This window comes from Leptosomus discolor, chromosome 24, assembly GCF_034619465.1.
Source record: "Leptosomus discolor isolate bLepDis1 chromosome 24, bLepDis1.hap2, whole genome shotgun sequence".
Taxonomy (NCBI): Eukaryota; Metazoa; Chordata; class Aves; order Leptosomiformes; family Leptosomidae; genus Leptosomus; species Leptosomus discolor.
The window spans coordinates 5,695,468-5,714,250 of NC_141414.1; positions in this window are offsets into that span (position 1 = coordinate 5,695,468).

Genomic DNA, 18,783 nt, shown 5'->3' on the forward strand with positions numbered 1-18,783 from the left:
GAAAGGAGAAATGAATCATAAACGCAGATGAATGCGAAAAGAACCTCACTTTTAATAAAACTTACCTTTAATAAAACTTACCTTTAATAAAACTTACTTTTAATAAAATCTACTTTTAATTTTACAATTTTGCAGCTAATCTCTTGATTTGGGGCCAAAAGGCATAGTGAGGAGGTTGTCACATATCCTTTAACTCCAGGACTTGCCAGTCATTCTGATCTGACTCGCGACAAGGATTAGAACGTTAAAGTCCATGGCAAACCTGAAGCCTTGGGACTTGTTTCCTTCACGTTGCTGTTAAACATCCCGGTGTCACACTCTCTTTGCCTGCAGCTGGCAGAGCCTACAGGAGAGGACCCTGGCAGCAACCTTTGCCCTGTGCATCAAATGAGTGTGCTGGAAGCAAACCTAATCGATAGCTGGGGCAAAGTCCTCTCCTTAGAGCAGGAAGAAGTGGATCTCTAAGTGACCCAAGACCATCAATGGTCAGATTCAAACGCTTTGGGTTTTGTTTTCTTCCACAGAGCTCTTTCAGTCTGGTGATCGGTGGAGAAAGGAGAGCTGCAGACCAGACAGCCCCAGGAAGGAAGATCTTGGAAGGTACTTATGGGAGGCAGAAATTAGACGAAAGACATTGTGCTGCCAGTGTTAACTCCCGAACCCACATAGTTAAGACATTGCGATGGTCCCTCGTTGAATAGCACTGGGCTCTGGTAGCCTTGGACATACCATCTAGATGGGTTGTGGTCTCCAGATCCTCCTCACATGGGCAACTCTGGCTTTGAGGGCCCAGACAAAGCTCCCTCTTCATGCCGGTTGCCGCTCACTGGAACAGCTCCCGGGGACGTTCTCACTTTTCTTACAAGGATCCATTGTCCGTGACTGCTCAAACTTTGCCCCGCAGGACAAAGAGGCTGGCAGCATTTCAGTCTCCCCTCCAGCCCCTGACCTATCCCACTTCCTCTGCTCCCAAGACTTACCACCCCTGCGACACTGCTCGCATGGGAGAGCCCCCTCTGCCTCCCCCTCCCCGAGGACAGTCTCCACAGTGCTGAGAAGGACTGTCACATAAATACCCAGGAGAAAGAAAGCAGGGGGCTTATTTGGAGGTGAAGGATGGATATTCTCTACTATTATCACCAGCATCTGCCCTTTCTGAACAAGGGAACCCTCCCCCAACCAGCCTTTTCACCAGTGCGCTGAAGGCGGCCATGCTCTGCTTTGTTTGCCTGACACGCTGCGGTGGCTGCAGAGTCCCATTCTCCCCTTTTCCTCCCTCCGCTCCCAAAACAGCCTGCACGGCTGTTAGAAGAGAGGGGAGCTCGGAGCACTGTCGAGCAGGAGAGCTGACAATCAGGGCTGGGAGACAACGCTGCCTCGCACAATACCCCCCCAATTAGCCATTCATTTCTGCTACCTCTGAAATGGGGAGCACAGCCCTTGTGCTGGGAGATAAAACAAGAACGGCTTCAATAGCACTGATTTAAATTAGGTCAGGCTAGCTTTTGTGTGGCAGGGACCACACAATAGCAGTCACACGACTGTGGAGGGGAGCAGCATAAAGGAAAAGAGGCCAGGCAAGTGGCACAGATGCTAGGAGTTGGGGGGTGCTGGGAGATGGGGGGTGTGTGGATGTGAGTGATAGCAGAGGGGCAGACACTCCAGCCAGCGCGTGATGCTAATACATAAAAGGGGGCACATGGTCAGCAGGGGACAGAGAGGTCAAACACTGTCTCGGCAGAAACAAAATTATCAGCTTGTTCTGCCACACCAAGGGGTGTGAGAGCACAGCCATGCGTCCTTGGAAACTGGTCTGTCATCATAACTGGTTATGGGGCAAAGGGGTGACAACGATGTTGACCCACAACAACGTCCTTGAGTGCTAGCGCAAGCCCCGGCGGTCCTGTAGGGGGAAGAGGGGCAGAGACCCTCTGGGGCCTTGCTGCTAAGGGACTTCCTGCTCTTACCTCAAGCCCAGAGCTGCTGCTCCTCCTCTTGGCAAAAAAAAAACCCAAACCAAACTGCCAAGGGACAGTAGTTTTCTGGAGCACACAGCAAGCCAGGGTAGGACAGGTCTGATGGAGCCCCAGCGACCTGGGTTGCAATCCCCAGCGTTGACCGGGGTTTGCAATTTCTTTCCCCTCAGAAATTCATCAAAAGCCCACACCTAGCCCGAACACCTGACGTGCTATGAAATCCTGCACTGGGTTCTTTATTGGTTGGTGGGTTTGGGGAAAAATCAGCAACTCCTTCAAAATGACGTTTTAACCCAGGTTCTCAAAGACATCTGAGGGTCTGCCTGCAGAGAGAGTCCTGGGGCCAGTTGCCCAGGAGAACAGAAGCACTGGAGGCTGGTCCCAGTTCTCACCCCGGTATCATTAATATTCGTATCGCTGTTATTACAACGGTTATGCAGATGTTCGTGTTTATCTGGCAATGGGAGGACACGAGAGCAGCGTGCTCTCTTTAGCAATAACAGTATGCTCAGAGCTATCAATGAGCCTGACCTTTTCAGGCCGGGCTGAGCAAGCTGTTGTCATGGTCTAAATGAGTTTATCCGGGTAAGTCCATATGCAAAGGAAGGTCAGGTAAGTTTAAAAGCAAGAGTTCACCCCTGTAGGTCTCCCAGGCAGAAACCTCTCATGGCCTTTTGTGACCCAGATTGGACTTGTACAGGTAATGCTTCACTATAGTTGGCCAAAGAACTACTGATGGGAGAAAACGTGGGTGTGGAAAAGTTGAAAGACATAATCAGCCATGTAATACAGTGTTCTTCAGCCTTTTTGAATCAAAGGACGCCTTGATACTCTTTGGCAGTTGCAAGAAAAAGTTGTAAACAAAGACAATACTTACCATTTAAGCAAAATGTTCATTGTATTACAAAGTCGTCATTTTCTTGCTAGAAATACAAGCATTAGAATTTCAACTACTGGTAATAAAAAAGCGGGTGAGCCAAAGAACTGAGCGTGCCAGCCAGTGCCAAAAGGAGAAGACTAGGTTAAACCTTGAATTATCAGTTATTCTCCCTCATTTGTTTCTTCACACATGAATGACTTTTTTTAAAACCCAAGACAACTTGGAGTCCTTCTGTCGGCTATCTTCTGGCCCCCAACGGCCTGCACAGCTCATAGGTCGATTTAAACCTTCTGCTTCCTGCATACATACACAGACAATAGAATAATCAGTGGCCAGAAGCTGATATTGGAAAGATTCACACTAAAAATAAGTTGTCTTTTTTTAACAGTAAGTGTAATTAAGCACTGAAATAGTGCCTGTTGTAGGGAGGTGGCCCTGAAGGCATCAAGCCAAACGAAGACATGTTGCTAAAAGGTATGTTCGCATTCAGGCAGATGGTCAGAGCTTTGATGCATGAAGCACCAAGTGAAATTATCTACCCGGTTTATGTAGGAAGCCTGTCTGGAGCAACCATAACAGCCCTAATTTCTCTCAAAATACAAATATATGGTTGCTAGTTTTCACGGCTTTACTGCTATGCTATTTGGCATGTTTTTAGCCTTTTAGTTGTGAGAACACAACTAAAACAATGCAACAGAGTCCCATTTTGTTTTCCATTTTGGTTTACTTTCTAAACCATCCACGCTGCAGTGAAGACTGGAGGTGCCCAGATACCAAAAGCAGTTGAACTGTGGTAGCACAAAGATCTGTGTTGTCCAATTTGTTCTGCTACTTTGTGCCTCTCACTTGCTGCTACCTCTGGTGCCTCTCCCTGCACGTGGTGCGATACAGAGACAGGAGAGGCCAGACTCCTGCCCTTACCGATGTGACCGCTGTGCGTTCCAAACAAGAAGACATAAAAATTACCTGTAATCATGTTAATAGCACACACATCCATATATAAAAATAAATCAGAGCTATACGATTAGGTACATATGCTAGAGATCATTATTCTCAACAAATGGCATGATCGGAGGCGTTCCTGAGTTGCAATTTTGTAAATCTCAGTATCACGGAGATGAACTCTACAACCCAAAATGCTCATTTGAGTCCTTCAGCTCTCCAGCAACCCCAAAACCACTGCAGAAACAAGTATGTTTTGCAGAAGGCTGGTTTATTCCCTGGATATTTATTTGCTGGTTTGCGTTGGGGTATTTTTTTTTTTTTTAATTATTATTATTATTAGTTTTGTTTATTTCTTCTTCTTTTATCAGCTTCAGCTGAGACAGGAGAGGGTGGGAGGAGGGTTTTGTTCCTCTGGAGATAACAGGAGGCTGTGTCTGTGCAGCCATGGTGACAAGATCCAGGGCGCTTTCTGGCTTCCAAGCAATTTGCTCCCCACCCCTGGCTCCCAAGTAAAAGTGGGGCAGAGAGAGAGAGGAGCTTTTGTTTCTCAAGTGCTTCAGCTGTTGCTACTAATTAAGCAAAGAGCTCTAGTGCCTTCCCAAGCCTAAGGAGTATCTAGTTGGGGCGAAAGGAGAGTCAAGAGGCTGTGCTGCTGCTTCTCGGCACCCTGCTCTCGCTATAAGGCTCTTCTGTTTCGTCCTTGCTCTGCCACAGCCTTGCTGGGTGACCTGTGGCCAACCCTACACCTCAGATTCCCTGGCTGCAGGGGGGAAGAAATGAGAGAGACTAAGCTCAGCACGAGGCCAGATGGAAACTACCACCCTGCTGTTCAAGGTGTTATTATCGGTTTAATGCAATATGTTCCCAGCTTCTCAGACATGCTGACTATCAGCAGATTGCTCTTTCCTTCTCCAGCCTTCCCTGGATGTCATCCCCTTCTCTCTCTCTGAAATGCCAGCCCCTTCCCTGAGCTCTAACAGCATTTCTGCACCCTCCCCAGCGTGCTGCTTTTTCACCCCCTCCAGTGTCACCAGAATGTGCTAGAGGAGCCAGATGAACTGTCAGCAGCTGGGTACCAGGCACACGGCCGCTGCACGGGGCAGTTGCGCTTTTTTGGGCAAGGAGAGCAGGGTGGGTAGAGGGCAGAGGTAGCGGCGGCAGTGAGAGCTGCAGGGGAAGGAACTACGTAGCCTCTGCCCAGTTTGGCCACAAGGAACACAGACTGCACCGGAGCGTTGCGTGTGTGTGGGAAGGACTGCAGAGAGGAAAAGAGGGTGGAGATGTAGAGAGAGGGGAAAAAAAAAATTAATGTAGGGAATAGAAATGCTGCAGGAATCCACGGAACTGAGGTCCGAGCCCTGGCTCAGCTCTGCAAGGTGCCCGGTCACCAAGGGCTGAAGTAGCAGTCAAGGTCGTGGCGGCTCCCCTGTGGCTCTGCACCCACTGAACTCAGCTGGATATCCTCGGCCCAGGATCTCACAGGGAGAAATTTAGGACCTCACTCAGGAACAGATGGTCTCCCTCTTGGGCCCCATCTGCCAGGCAACACTGGAGCAGTTTGGCTCTGCTGAGCAGAATCTTGTTTACTTTCCCCTCCTGTCAGCAAGGTGATCCATAGGGTAACCGAGCCCTGCTGTTACAGGCCTGGATTTCCACGAGTGGCCAGGGACTCCAAGGTGCAAGAGCGTCACCCACGAGCCCTCTCTGAGAGGGCCAGGCACTGTGGCATCAACCAGCTCCGATCTGAGTCAGAGTCCAGCCCGAGAACATGGCTGTGGTTGCAAGGGATCAGGAGGTTGTTTGGGAAGCCCTTGATGTACATACAGGAGGAGGAAAGCATGTGGGTTAAAGGAGAAATCCAGAGTAAAGTTTCACCTGCAGGAGAGGTGCCAGGAGCAATAGGCATGTGAGCCTTGTCCCTGATGGGCTGGTTAGTGCCCGGGCTGCTGACAAACACACGGTGTGTTTGGTGGAGGTCTTTGGCACTGACCTGACCTGGAGCCAAGTTCTGAGCGTGCATTCATGTTCCTGAATTGAGGGAGGGGGAATTACAAGGCAGCAGCCTGCCTTCTAAGACCCAAGTAAGTGCGATTTTCAGGGTGTCTTGGTCATCGGGGAATCCTAGTGAGCTCAGCTTATTCAACCTCAGTGTTTCTTGCCAGGCAGAAAGCTAGTAGTGGCTGATCTGGAAAAGCTCATCGCTAATGCTCAGAAATCTCTAGTAGAAATGCTTGTTAGCAGGAAAGCTGGGGCCTGCACTGGCCCTTGTGCTGGACTCTTCCCTCAGCAGCTTTCAAAGATGAAGCTGGCTAGGCAGAAGGGGTTGGAGAGACGGACCAGTACCTTACAGCTGCTCCTTCTGTCCCTGCTCAGGAGATAAACAGCCTCTGTCCACCAGGGGTGTGGAGAAGTGTCTCTAGACACTATTAAGTACACACAAAAATAGCAAGTGAGACCAGGTCCCCTTCAGCAGCATCAGCCAAGATTGCTGCAGCATGGCTGACATAAGAACTTTACTTATTCTTTTCCGGGTTCTGATACTGAAGCCCAGTATCAAGCACTGCAGAGGATATCATGCATCCGTGCACTGGCGCCTGTTTTCCAGAGACCTCGGCCCCAGAAGTGAGGCTGGTGATGTCCCGCTCTCTGAGGTTGCCAGGTTAGGCAGTCAGTGCTCTAATGGCGCTTGGTGAGCAGAGGGCACGGAGCATTACTTTATCCCCTCCCCTGAGGGTTCCCATCCATAGAGGCTCCGACGCAGGATGCTGCCTGTGTCAGCTCCGCAGTAATCAGCCCAGAGGCAGAAAGTGGAAACTTTCTGGTTGCAGCCACTTAGTTTCATTAGAAGCATCAAAAGAGAAAACAGGCCTCAGGTGGGGCAGCGAGAGGCAGAGACATGCAAGAGGTGGGGGAGAGGGGATTTGCAGCTTTGTTTTACATGTCAGTTAGCAGGTAAGCTTCAGCTAAGGACTGGAGAAGAGAGGTAGGGAAGAGGGGCAGAGAGACAGCCTGAAGCTAGGGCCTGTCCCCCATACTGTAAAAACCTGCTCTAACTCGGTCTCACGAGACCAGAAATCGGTCTGAGCAGAAGTCCCACCCTGCGGCCCTAAGGCTCCCTCCCTGCCTCACATCCCTTCTGGAAGAGTTTTGGCTGAGTTTCTTTTTAAAAACCTTGTGCGCTGGAAATTGTATCCCCTTCCCAGTGCTCTGTTCCAGGACTTAATCGTCCCTACCACTGCAAAGAATTTTCCCTGACGTCTAGCCCAAGTCCTCCTTGTTCAACACAAACATGATACTGTTCAGAGGTAGAATATTAAGGGCTGGAGTCGCTTCCATAATAACGTATTGATTTCAATGAAGCTGAGCTCAATGGAAAGGAGTCCACCCGGCCTTGCTCCATCCCCCTTGTGCCCCAAGAGAATGTTTTGTGTTAGGCTAAATGCCTCTGTAAGTGCCTCTCAGCTTTGCACTCGTCGTGAGCCATTCTGCACGGACACATGGAGGCAGGCAGGGCGCAGGATCAGGCCTGTAATCACGTTTCCTTTCGGCAGTGGGGATTTCGTCGGCCTTGGTCTCCCTGGGCAGTTTGAACTGTGCGGCCGTAGGCTCTCCTGAGCGGAGCTCAGAGCCCAACCAGGCAGGAATTGTTCCGCCAGTGGCAGCCCTCTGCCCCTCGCCTCCCATTTCATCCATGTCCTCACTCAAGAGCAGAAATGAATTCAACTGCACACCCCTAAGCCCTATTTCCCTGCTTAGATTTTTCACTAAGCCATCTCAAATACTGCAACACGTGCACCCCAGTGGCTTTGGGAGGACTTTGGGAGTGGGATAGAGCTGTGCACATCTGGTAGGCCAGTAGTGTTTGGGGGTTTGCTCGCTGACCAGAAGCAGCAGCTGGGATCTTGAATCAGAAAGTCCATCATTTGATGACTGTCTCTTGTGGTTCATTCTGCCCCACAGTGTCTCCAGAGCTGCATCCTGCATCCAGCTCCCCTTCCTCTGGGGGAAGCAGCATCTCTACCCTTCTTTCCAGCTGGGAAAGGAATCTCTTTGGCTAGGAGGGGAGCGCAGGCATTAATGAGATGCTGTAGGTCCTGAAGACCAACATTTGCATCTCTAGTTCTCACTGCCTCTGCAACAGCTTTCCGTAAGATTGAAAAGGAGAGCTGAAGGTTTGACGATGGCCATGACATATCAGAGCTGTGACTGAGCTTGTAGTTGAACCAGAATTACTGAAGTAGAAGGCAGGGCTCAGAGTGGGGTTGTTAAATACTGCAGTAGCTCCTGGGTTCTGCTTCTGTTTCCACCAGTGACCCTGGCCAGATCCTCCCGCCTTTATATTTCTCTTTGTTCTGGAAGAGAGCAGGGATCTGCAGCCAGGGAACAGCAGCTACTTTGATAAATAAGGCAGGAAAAAGTGACAAAGAGGTTCCAGCAGAACAGATCCCAGATTCTTGAAGTCCCACTCACGAAAAAGTATCGCCTCTTGTTTCTGGTCTGTGCCTAGTTTGTGGACACAGATGTTCTATTATTCCCACATGGATGAGCAGTTGTTTTTATGTGAGCTCCTGTCCACGGGCCGCGCATCTTCTGGTTAGAAGGGTTTGTTTGTTAGCCTTGGAGATTTCAGCAGAAATAATCATGTTTGGAGACACCTGCACCATTCTCCAGCGAGCTCTGCCCTGAGATAAAGAGGGGCCTGGACAGGGAACCCAGTCAGCCAGGAGATGGAGCAGCTTGCCTCCTCAGCATGGTGCAAGTAGGGAGAGAAAGCCTGGGCCCTTAGCAGGGCTCTTCTCTTTGATGAAGCAGATGTGGCTGCTTTTTTATTCCACAACCGCTGTGTGTTTGTGAAGAAGCAAAAAGGCTCACAGATCGGTGGCTCGGGGCTGGGACACGGGGTCTTTCATTTTCTTCAAGGGCTCTCGAGGAAGATCTCATTGTACCTGCTCGGAATTAATTCTGCCAATCCCCGGTCTGATCACAGAGTCCCCACGCTGGAGTTCAAGAGATGCCTTCCATTTTCTTGCTTCTGTCTGGGACAATTGATATCCTGGGACAGAGCTACAGCAACAGCCAGGACCTGCTTCTAGTGAAGGCTGTACAGGCCTGGCTTGGAACCTCCAGGAATTGGATTCCCCAAGTCTCCCTGCAGCAGCTGCTGGCTGACACCTTCGTCCCATTCCCCAATGCACATCCCTGTCCCCCAGGCCCAAGGACCCCTTCTGTGCCCAATCAGCGGGAAGTGCTGTTCTGTTTGGGGCTACCTCAGAGCTGCTGGCACAGCAATGCTGTTTTGTTTTTGGCTGAGCGCTCGGCATCTGAGCTCTCGTGTGGTTGGAGCCCATTTTTTTTGCAAGAATGAAAACAGTGGATTAATGAGCTGCTTGTGGCTAATGTGCAGGGTTTCTCAGAACTGGTGCTATTAGAGCCCAGCATCATGTAGGAGGTAAATGGCAGCACATGGTGAATAAAGCAGTGATATAATAGGTTTAAGTAGTCCATTTCCCTTTGGAGTGTTACTGATAACATGCCCAAATGCATACAAGTCCATTCCCTTAATGAATAAGCCCGCTCTCTGGCAGAGCACACACTGCAGCTCCTCACAAGGGGTTTATTTTTCATTATTTTCATCCAAAAAAAAGGCTTTGGTGTTTGAGTTGGAGTGGGGTGCAGGGAGGGTACGACAGAGGCAGAGGGGAAGAGAAGAAATATGGATGAGAGTAGAAGGGGAAGAGAAGTGAAGAAGGGACATGAATAAATGCACAACAGGCGTGTTGTGATTTGGACCAGTATGGTCTCCAGGAATCCCAATAAGAGGAACTCAGACATACACACACACAGAGAGAGCAATTACCGGACAGTTGCTCTTGTGTGTTGGAAGGGACACATCTTTCTTTGGAAGCTTCGTGGTCCACTGCCAGGAGTGAAAGGCCGCAAAACATACAGACATCAATGTGCTGGTCTGCACTATTCCCTGCTTTAGGTATTCACTGACCAAACATCGCCGTTTGCCTCTGGTAGCCCCAGTCAGCTCAGAATTAGCATCAATTTGGGGTAATTCTACCCACCTCAGTGGAGTTTCTCAGGACTTAGCCTCTCTGATCAGCACTGTGCTCACTAATTGCCAGCGTAATTCCGCACCCGTTAAGCATCTGTCAGCTTGTTGGAGATACTCCACACTGACACCACAGCATGTGAGAGCAGGATTTGCCTCTACACCTCTCCTCAAACGTGGTTTCGTTTTCTCCTGGGATGGGCACGTGGAGCAGCATTGCCTGAAAAATCTCTGTGGAGCACAATGCCCACACGTTTTTCTGCATTTGCGTCTATCCAGTGTGGTGGGATCTGAATCGGACTGTCTTGTTAGGCAGTGATATGTACTCTTGTGCCAACTAAAGCCTTGGTTTTGCCACCTTCTTCTGTAATCTCTCTGCAGAGGGGATGCTGCATTCAAATCCAGTGTCGAATGATCCTAAATTAACTGTTTGCAATTCAGCATACGAGGTGAGTTCCACGGAGGTGTAATTCTGTTAGGATCTAGGGGCAAGAGCATCTCATTTGTAGCAGAATAAATGAGATGAGGCTCACTAAGGATCAGGGTTCCTAAACGGTTGATTATTAAGATCCCTCTGAAAGCCTAAGTTGGTGATCACGGTAGGTTTAGGAATATAAACATGGTCTGACTGATCCAAGCAGACACATCGTTACCCCAGTGTACTGGTAGTAAGAAGAGGAAGATACTTAGGACAGTGTACAAGGGTATATAAAGAATAAGGCTTCTTCTACCTGTAGTTTTGTACCTTCCAGCAATCTGTGAGGACTGGCTGGATGCTGCATCCAGACTATTAAGTTTAATCGCCACTGATAGACCAAACCTCCATAAACTTGTCTAAAACCTTTGAACCTATTTATACTTTCCGTCTACACAACATCCTGTGGCAAATGAGCTCCAAAATTTAATTATGTGCTGTGTGAGAAAGCATTTCTTTTTGTTTGTTTTAAACTTGCCTGGCAATTTCACCGGGGACCAACTTCTCGTATTGTGAGAAACAGCACCCAACATATCTAAGGGACATAGAATCCCACATTTTATTGAAAGCTCACATGATTTTGACTTCTAAGTGTTAAAACCGCTTCTGAAAATGGAGCATAGGTTCTACTTTTAATGCTTATGAAAATATTGCCTCCAGTGCTCTTGTTTGCTCTTCAGCTTGTTTTTGTTTATTTCATTTTTTCCTTTAACCTCTGCTTACAAGCTGCTCTAGACCCTGACAGAGACAGTTCTCAAGCTTCTTGTTTACTTAGTTAGCATGGGCTTTATTTTTACAATATTCTCCTTTTAACTGCTTCAGCAGCTGAGCGTCTGTTGCTCGAGACATGAACACAAACTCAACCAAGGACAGGCAAGTTTCTCTGAACAACCTCTTTCTCCTCATTATATTTCTGATGGTCTCAATGTCACAAGTTCAAGTACGTGGACATGGGGTTTAATACAACACAGAGATAAAGGCAGGAGATAGAGTTCCACGCTCTTCCCTGAGGCATGAACATATTCTGCCGCTACTTGATTGTGCCTTCCGCAGACACTTCGTTAGAAGTGTGGTTATTACACGTAAACAGACCCTCGTACTTTCGCAGGCATGCATGCTCACACACTGAATTTGAACACGGTGAGAGATAGCTCACCCTGACACAACTACGTCTGATCCCTTACGTACGCTGGTACGGTGACCTTGACTCTAACAAGCCGATGTTCAGTCGTAGCCTTTTCTGCTCTCCATGGAGTTGTAGCCTCCTGGCTGCATTGTTGACTTACATCGTCTTACCTGCAGTTTTGAACACGCCTCCGCTGGCTTAAGCCTCTGAGCTTAGTCAGAATGGCATTTCTTCTCAGTCTGATACACCTCCTGTATCAAATGTTCTGATGGGGTGTAAAACTGAGTTAGGAGGCAGAGCAAGAAGACCCTTTGAATCTTTCTCTTCCCATCATCTAAATCCAGGTGGCTAGATGAGAAGCGGTTCACATCTTCTACTCTTGCAGGCACATACTCTAGTCTGGAAGATTAGATAAAAGATAGTGGATAAGCATCTCCTGCAAGCAGTTGGATCCAGAGAGTTAGTGAGGATGTGCTACCTTCCTGGGAAAAATGAGAAAGATTTTGGAAGGTAAGGGGTGTGAGGAAACCGAGCATGTTTGAGACATGTTTCCCTTCAGCAATGCAAACTGTTGTGTCAGCGGGGATAAATCAGTGTTGCTCTACAAAAACCAGTCGAATGAAGCTGACTTTCTGCTGCCAAGGATCAGGTGTATGTGAGATTTGAATGGAAGGTCTCCTGGCACAGCACTAACAACCTCTGGAGCCTAATGCTTACCCCATGACTAACAAAAGCGGAGCAGCACTAACAAGCTTGGGAAGTTACTGTTCGAGCACACAAATATACACAACTTCCCCATCTTCCTACATCACAGGGAAAGGGAAAAAAGGAAAGGCAGGCTGTTGTAAGACTGCCTGGTATGTTTAGGAGACTGGTATCACAGAACAGCGCTACTTGCCAAGTCAACTGCGTTTGCTAGTTCAGGGACTTTATTTTTGCTGCCAAGAACTGCTGGCCTGTGTACATGTGTATAGCACACGCCAGGCTTGTGAGACAATGCAGATAACCCCTGCAGCTCCAAGGAAGGGGGGAAGGGATGGGGGGGTGTGCACGCTAGCAGCAGCCCCTGCCAGAGGTGTCGGGGTGTGCTGCTGGGCACCGAATGTACGTCTGTGGGTGCACGCACAGCAAGTGATCCTGAAGGGTGCACCACTGGCTGCGTGCTCAGGGCGAGTGTGCAGATTGCAGGGAGCGTGCAACAGAAGCGTGAGTGCACGTGTGCGTGAGTGAGGGTGTCTCCGCCTGTGTGCAAAGAAGCAGGAACGGCTACAAACCAGGAGGTGAGTGTAAGTCTGCAGGAGTGCGTGCGCAGAGGGAGATGCCTGCAAGTAGCGCAGAGTGTGTGCGTGTGTAAGGACGTGTGTCTGGCGGGGGGGGGGGGGGGGGGGGGCACGAAGAGCGGCTGTGTATGTGGAAGCCGCCACGCCTGTGTGTAGGCAGCGCTCTGGCTGCGTGTGTGGGGAGAGGGATTTGAGGGAGGGAGCAGAGATTGGTCTACGTGGGAGCTCTGTAGGTAGGCTGGATCTGTGCGTGCAGTGGTGGAAATCTTGCTTTATGGCTCTCTGCCCATAAAGGTCTCTCTAATATGAAAGAAGAGTTTCTAAACTCGGGAATGGGGTCTCAAATGTGTGCTAGAGCTCCTCTGCGAAACAAGGAGAATACACGAGGGCTGGGAGCGTGTCTCTGTTAGCACGTAGCTGTTGTTTTGTTTGTGATGTCTTTGGTTTGATGGGCGTATGTAGGATCGTGCATGAGCGATGCGTGCGTGGGCTGGGATAGGTGTGCAGCAGCTCCGGCTGTGCGCACAAGGGAGGGTGTGCGGGAGGGGACGGCGGGGAGGGCTGAGCAGAGGCAGCCCCGTGGCTCGGGGATTCGAGCCCGCACCGCGGGGCCCTGCTCAGAGGGGCTTTGTCTGAGCCGCTCCGCTGCGGACCATCGCTGAATTCAGTGGGGGCACCTTCTATTTTGGGTGTTTCTCCGCACACTTTTGCTCCCATCTTCCGCCCGGCTGGGCGTCAGGCCCTCCGAACTGCGGCTCTCCCGCACTTGTGGAGAAGCATCGGCAGGAGAAGGAGCGGTTCCCTTGGAAACCTCTGGATGCCCAGCAACAAGTCGCTGGCAGCTGCCATGTGACCAGGTGCATTAAGCAGACACGGTGTATGAATCAGGTCAGTTGGGGCCAGAGTCCAGCCCGCTCCCCCTTCGCTTCATGGCTAATTACCAAGCTGCGAGGGCTGCTCTGAGTAGGGGGTGGAAAACAACTCGAAATAATTAAATAAAACAGTGACCTTTCCTGTTGTGGCTTCTAAGTTCAGCTCAGACTTTCTCCACGAGAAAAATCTGTCCAAGCCCCTCTTCCACTGAAATGAATCTGGAATGCTAATGAGTGAGGCAGAGGAGTCTCCCAAGGTGGAAAAGCCAGAGAGGATGAATCTGCCGTCGGCGCAGTTTGTTTCCAGGTCTCTTCGCACAATAAGCCGTACATTTCAAATGCACCTTTAGGATGAGTAGCTCAGGCTCGAGACTCTTTGGGCTTGACAGGTACACCTCATGTTCACAACTTGGATCCCTTTGAAAATCAAGTTTCTGAGGTCTCAACTGACATTGCTGGCCAAAATTACTGGTTAGATGGCACGGAGAGGACTTGAGTCCAAAGTTATGCCTGATACCTCTAAATGAAGAGGCTACAGCTCTCAGGAAAACAGGCAGCGCCTGCACACATCTCATCCCTCATGAACAACTGCAGAATGGCTGATCTTTGTAGATATGCAGCTGGAGGGTTTATTCTTCATCATTCCTCATGGCCCATTTCTTTAACGTCAGTGGGACCTTTCTTGACTTAGAAGCAGAGACACAACGATAGAAGCTGGAGGAAAATCAAAGATGATTTTGTAGCTGCAGCTCTGGGCCAGGGGATAGCAGCCGTTACCTCATTAAGACTGAGCTGAGAGCAAATCGGGAGAGTCCTGGTGAGCAAATGAGGTAAAGGGAAAGTTAAGGATGAAGAGATCCAGCTGGGGTAACAACAGCCACAAGCACTGACCTCAGTCCCTTACTCTGGGTTTCCTTTCTAGTAGGATCTTCTAAGGGAATTGGGTACCCAAGTCTCACTGTCCTTTTGATGTATGTTCTGGAGGGACTTGGGCACCCCTCAGCATTTTCCGTGAGATGCCGTTTACAGTTTCCGCTCCCATTGTTTTCACACTTTCCCCAAATTCCTGATTTGCCTGGACAAAGCCAGAGCAAAGGCTTCCAGATTTGGCTCCTGAATGAAAATCTCTCACAGACAGACGTTCAAGGCCAGGCACTAGCAAGGCTGTAACATCTTCTTTCACCCATACGCCAGCCTACGTTCTTCATGCTGTGACTAATGCATTGCAAGGTCATCGGGTACTGCTCAGTCTCCACCTCCTCTTTCAAGAGATCAGCATTTGAGCCTCCCAGGGTATTCACTAATTCATGTCAAACACAGGTACACTCTGCTTAAAACCATTTTTTAACTTAGGCAACAACAAAAATGTTGCAATGGCTGATGTAAGCCAGCCAAAGGATTTAGCCCATAATCCACAATGGTAGTGAAGACCAGGAAAAAAAAAAAAAAGAGTTGGAAACAGAGCACCTGACTTTGTTCTAATCATGCGGTGATTTGAATAGCATCCGATGCCACTTGAAAATGCGCTCCCTTCACGTCATCTGCTTTTAGATCCAGATCTTAAGAGCCCAGTATTTACCCACAGGAGATCCGTTCGTAGCAGGCAGCAATTTCCCCAAATCAGATCTGACTATTACCTAGATCAGGCCTTTAACTTTGACCATTTTGATTTCTAGCTGATGAATGTTACAATCAGTTATTATTTTTCCTTTGGTATCATGTGATAATATACCCTGTGCACAGGATATACCAGGAGACAAAGCTTTGCCTCAACCATCTGACCATCTAGGACAATCTAGGGCAGCCTTGAAGAATTGATATTTGCAACCTCTATATCTGCCATCTAAGAGGTGCAACACAAATCCATCCCGTCTGACACCCCGTGGTCAAAGTCACAAACATGTGCCTGTTCCTGGTCATAAGGGTGAGGCAATAAATTTGTTTTCCCTGGCGAGTGATTTGTTCTTTGGCGCACTCGAGGGAATAACAGTCTAACCTCCTTGCTCTAGGAGCATAAGAGAACCAAATGGATGCTGGATGCTCAGATCTGGGCTGCGATTCAGCTCAATTCCTCTGGGAAGAAATGGAGGGCTGGGTTTTTGTGTAAGCTTGGAAAACAGGATGATAAAGGCTGAGAAGTTAGGGTGGAACTCAGCTCGTCCATTGGGCTGGGAAATCAGAGGGTACAAGCAACACAGGCTGAGGGACACTGCTGTGGGATGGGAAGAACAGGCTGTTCAGGGTTTGGTCCTGGGAGATGCCGAGCAACTTATATCCACAAAGCAAAACGTGCAGGTCCTTGCTCAGACTGAAGCACCAGAAGCATCTCGTTGGCTCTCCCGGCAGGCTGTCCCTCGTGGGGAGAGCTCCTCAACCCACGTCCCCGCCACAGCCCTATTTCCAAGGGGTCCAGGCGTCGCTACCCCGATGGACAGACCTGTTGCTGTCTGCCATCGCTCCTCCGACCCGCCTTTACGCGAGGAGGAGACTTTTAGACTGAAGCGCAGGCAGCTCTCCATGATGTAATCTGTGCAATCTCGGCATTTGCGAAGGAAAAGCAGCTTCTCGTTGGCCACGGCGAAGAGTCCCCGCCTGGGTGCTCCTCCCGCCGCCCCCCCCCCCCCACCTCCCCGCTGGCTCATAAAAGCCCCGAGGCAGAGGCAGGGCAGCTTTCCCAGCCCCTCGGCTTCCAAAGGTGACCCAGGGACAGGTGAGCTCCAGCAAGGGTGCGCAGGCAGGCTCGGCCGAGGGCGGGGAGGGCTGGGCTCAGCCGGGGATGCTGCGGGTGCCCGGGGGAAGGCGAGGGGCACCCTGGCCACCTGTGGAGCCGGTCCCACCTCTGCCAGGGAGCCGGGCAGCTCCGGGCTGGGTGCAGGGACGGCGGGCAGAGTGCTGGGGGCGGGGAGGGGGGGGGGGCTGCAGTGTCCGGGGGGGCTCCCCCGGCCCTTGCCCTGGGGGGCAGCCGGGGCAGAGCGGAAAGGGAGCGGCGGGAGGGGGGCTGGGCTGCCCGGCCTGCCCGGGCCGCGGATCAGCACCACGGACAGGGCCCGGGCAGCGCCGCCCCGGCCCCGGGCACCGGCACCGGGTATCGGGTATCGGGCACCGGCTACCGGGCACTGGGTACCAGGTACCGGCTATCGGGCACCGGCACCGGGTACCAACTATTGAGCACCGGCACCGGGTACCGGCCACCGCGCATCAGCACGGGGCACCGGGTACCAGGTACCAGCTACTGAGCACCGGCTATCGGGCACCGGGTACCGGGCACCGAGCACCGGCACCGGGTACCGGCTACCGAGCACCGGCACCAAGCACCGAGCACCGGCACCGGGTACCAGGTACCGGCACGGGGCACCGGGTACCGGGTACCAGCTACCGAGCACCGGGTACCGGGCACCGGCTACCGGGCACCGAGCACCGGTACCGAGCACTGGCACAGGGTACCGGGCACCGGGTACAGAGCACCGGCACCGGGCGCCGTCGCCGGGCTCGGCAGGTCGGGACAGGACTCTCCCCGGGGAAAGCGGCGCCCGGTCGCCCTCCCTGAGCCTGCGAGGCGACGCTGGACTGCTCAGGCCAGGGTGAGTCCAGACCCCGCAAGGGGTCCCGGGGCGGCGAGAGGGAGGGCGAGCTGGAAACGGGAGCGGGGACAGCCCCGCTCAGCCCCACCGCGCCCGGTGCCGGGGCAGACGCGCCCGGTGCCGTCCCCTGGTGCCGCTGGAAGGTCGCCCCAGCGCTCCGAGCGGGCAGGGGGAGGTCGGACCGCGGGTCCGGCCGAGAGCCGGGGGCTGAGTGGGGTGGGAAGGGGGCTGGAACAGACCGAGCCGCCCGACAGCCCCGGGTGCACCCGCTGCTCCAGCCCGGCGTGGGGCAGGGACTCGGGTAATTCAGGAAGCCCAGAATGCCCGTGTGAATGTCACCTACTGTGTCCAGTATCAAAGCGTGATGCTGAAAAGCTCAAATCTGTTGTTTTGAAAATGTGGCAGTTCATCTATAAAGTTGCTCTTAAAATTCTCTAGTTTATAGGAAAACAGGGGATTTCATCAAGATGCTGTTGGGAGTAAATTCTGCAATGAACAGTTATTTGAAAATATTTTTCCTCAGTAGTTTATTCTATCTGAGTACTCAAATTTGTCTTGCTTTAGTGGTACACTTAGGGTTCATCGGCAGATTGTGTTACATTTTAATGCTCAATGGCTGTATCATAGTGGATATTTTCACAAAACTCTTACCCACCCCCCAAAAATTGAGTGGGATAAAATTAAACAAAGTTTTTCTTTTTTAATTTTGACAAAATTAGAACAACAAAGTATTTAACTCTGGCTCAACTCAGAAATTTGAACAAGCTGAAATAATTTTTTTTTTTCCTGGTTAGATTATTAAATGATGGATATAATTTAGAAAATAAAAAAGATAAAATGTTAAAGGTAAAGTGTTTGGGCACTTTGGAATAAAGCATTTCATCTCGGTATTGTCAGCTGAAGTGATTTGCTGCATTTGTTTTATCTCCATTTTTGGAAGCTGAGACTATTCACTAAATGAATCCCTGTTCACCGAAAACACTCACGCAGCTCTGTCAGATATGTGTAAATACTTTGCTAAACAGAGGCTCAACAAGGCGATATAATCCAAGGCTCAGACTGTCCCTGTCTCCTGTCTTTACACCTGTATTTTTCTTCATTAATGTTAGTCCGTGAGAGGAAAAGGAAACAAGCTGCTCTCCATTTTAAGGAAATTCCTATTTGCTGGTTTGGAATTAAATATTTAGGAAAAAAGAAAAAAAAATTAAAAGAAAGTTGATATTTCTTTTAAGGCACACAGCCTTCAGAGATACACAGTGAACAAACTAATGGTGGAAACGCTCGCCTGTGGAATTCGAATGGAGGGAAATCTTTCTGTTATCTGTCTGTAAATCTTTTAACGTTTCCCATCAGTTCTGTGTTCGCACAGTGACTCACTTTGTGATCTTTCTTCAGTGCAACATAACGCTGAGGTTCGATTTTTGTAATGCCTTGTCTCTTACAACACCAACACAAGGGCTTTTCCCTTTGAAGTTCAGCTGTAACATAAGGCAAGAAACCATGTTCTTTATCTCCTGCCCCAACCCAGGCATGCGAAAGAACTTGAGGAGAAGCCAGAAAATTATATTGTACCAAATACCTGTTCCTGCT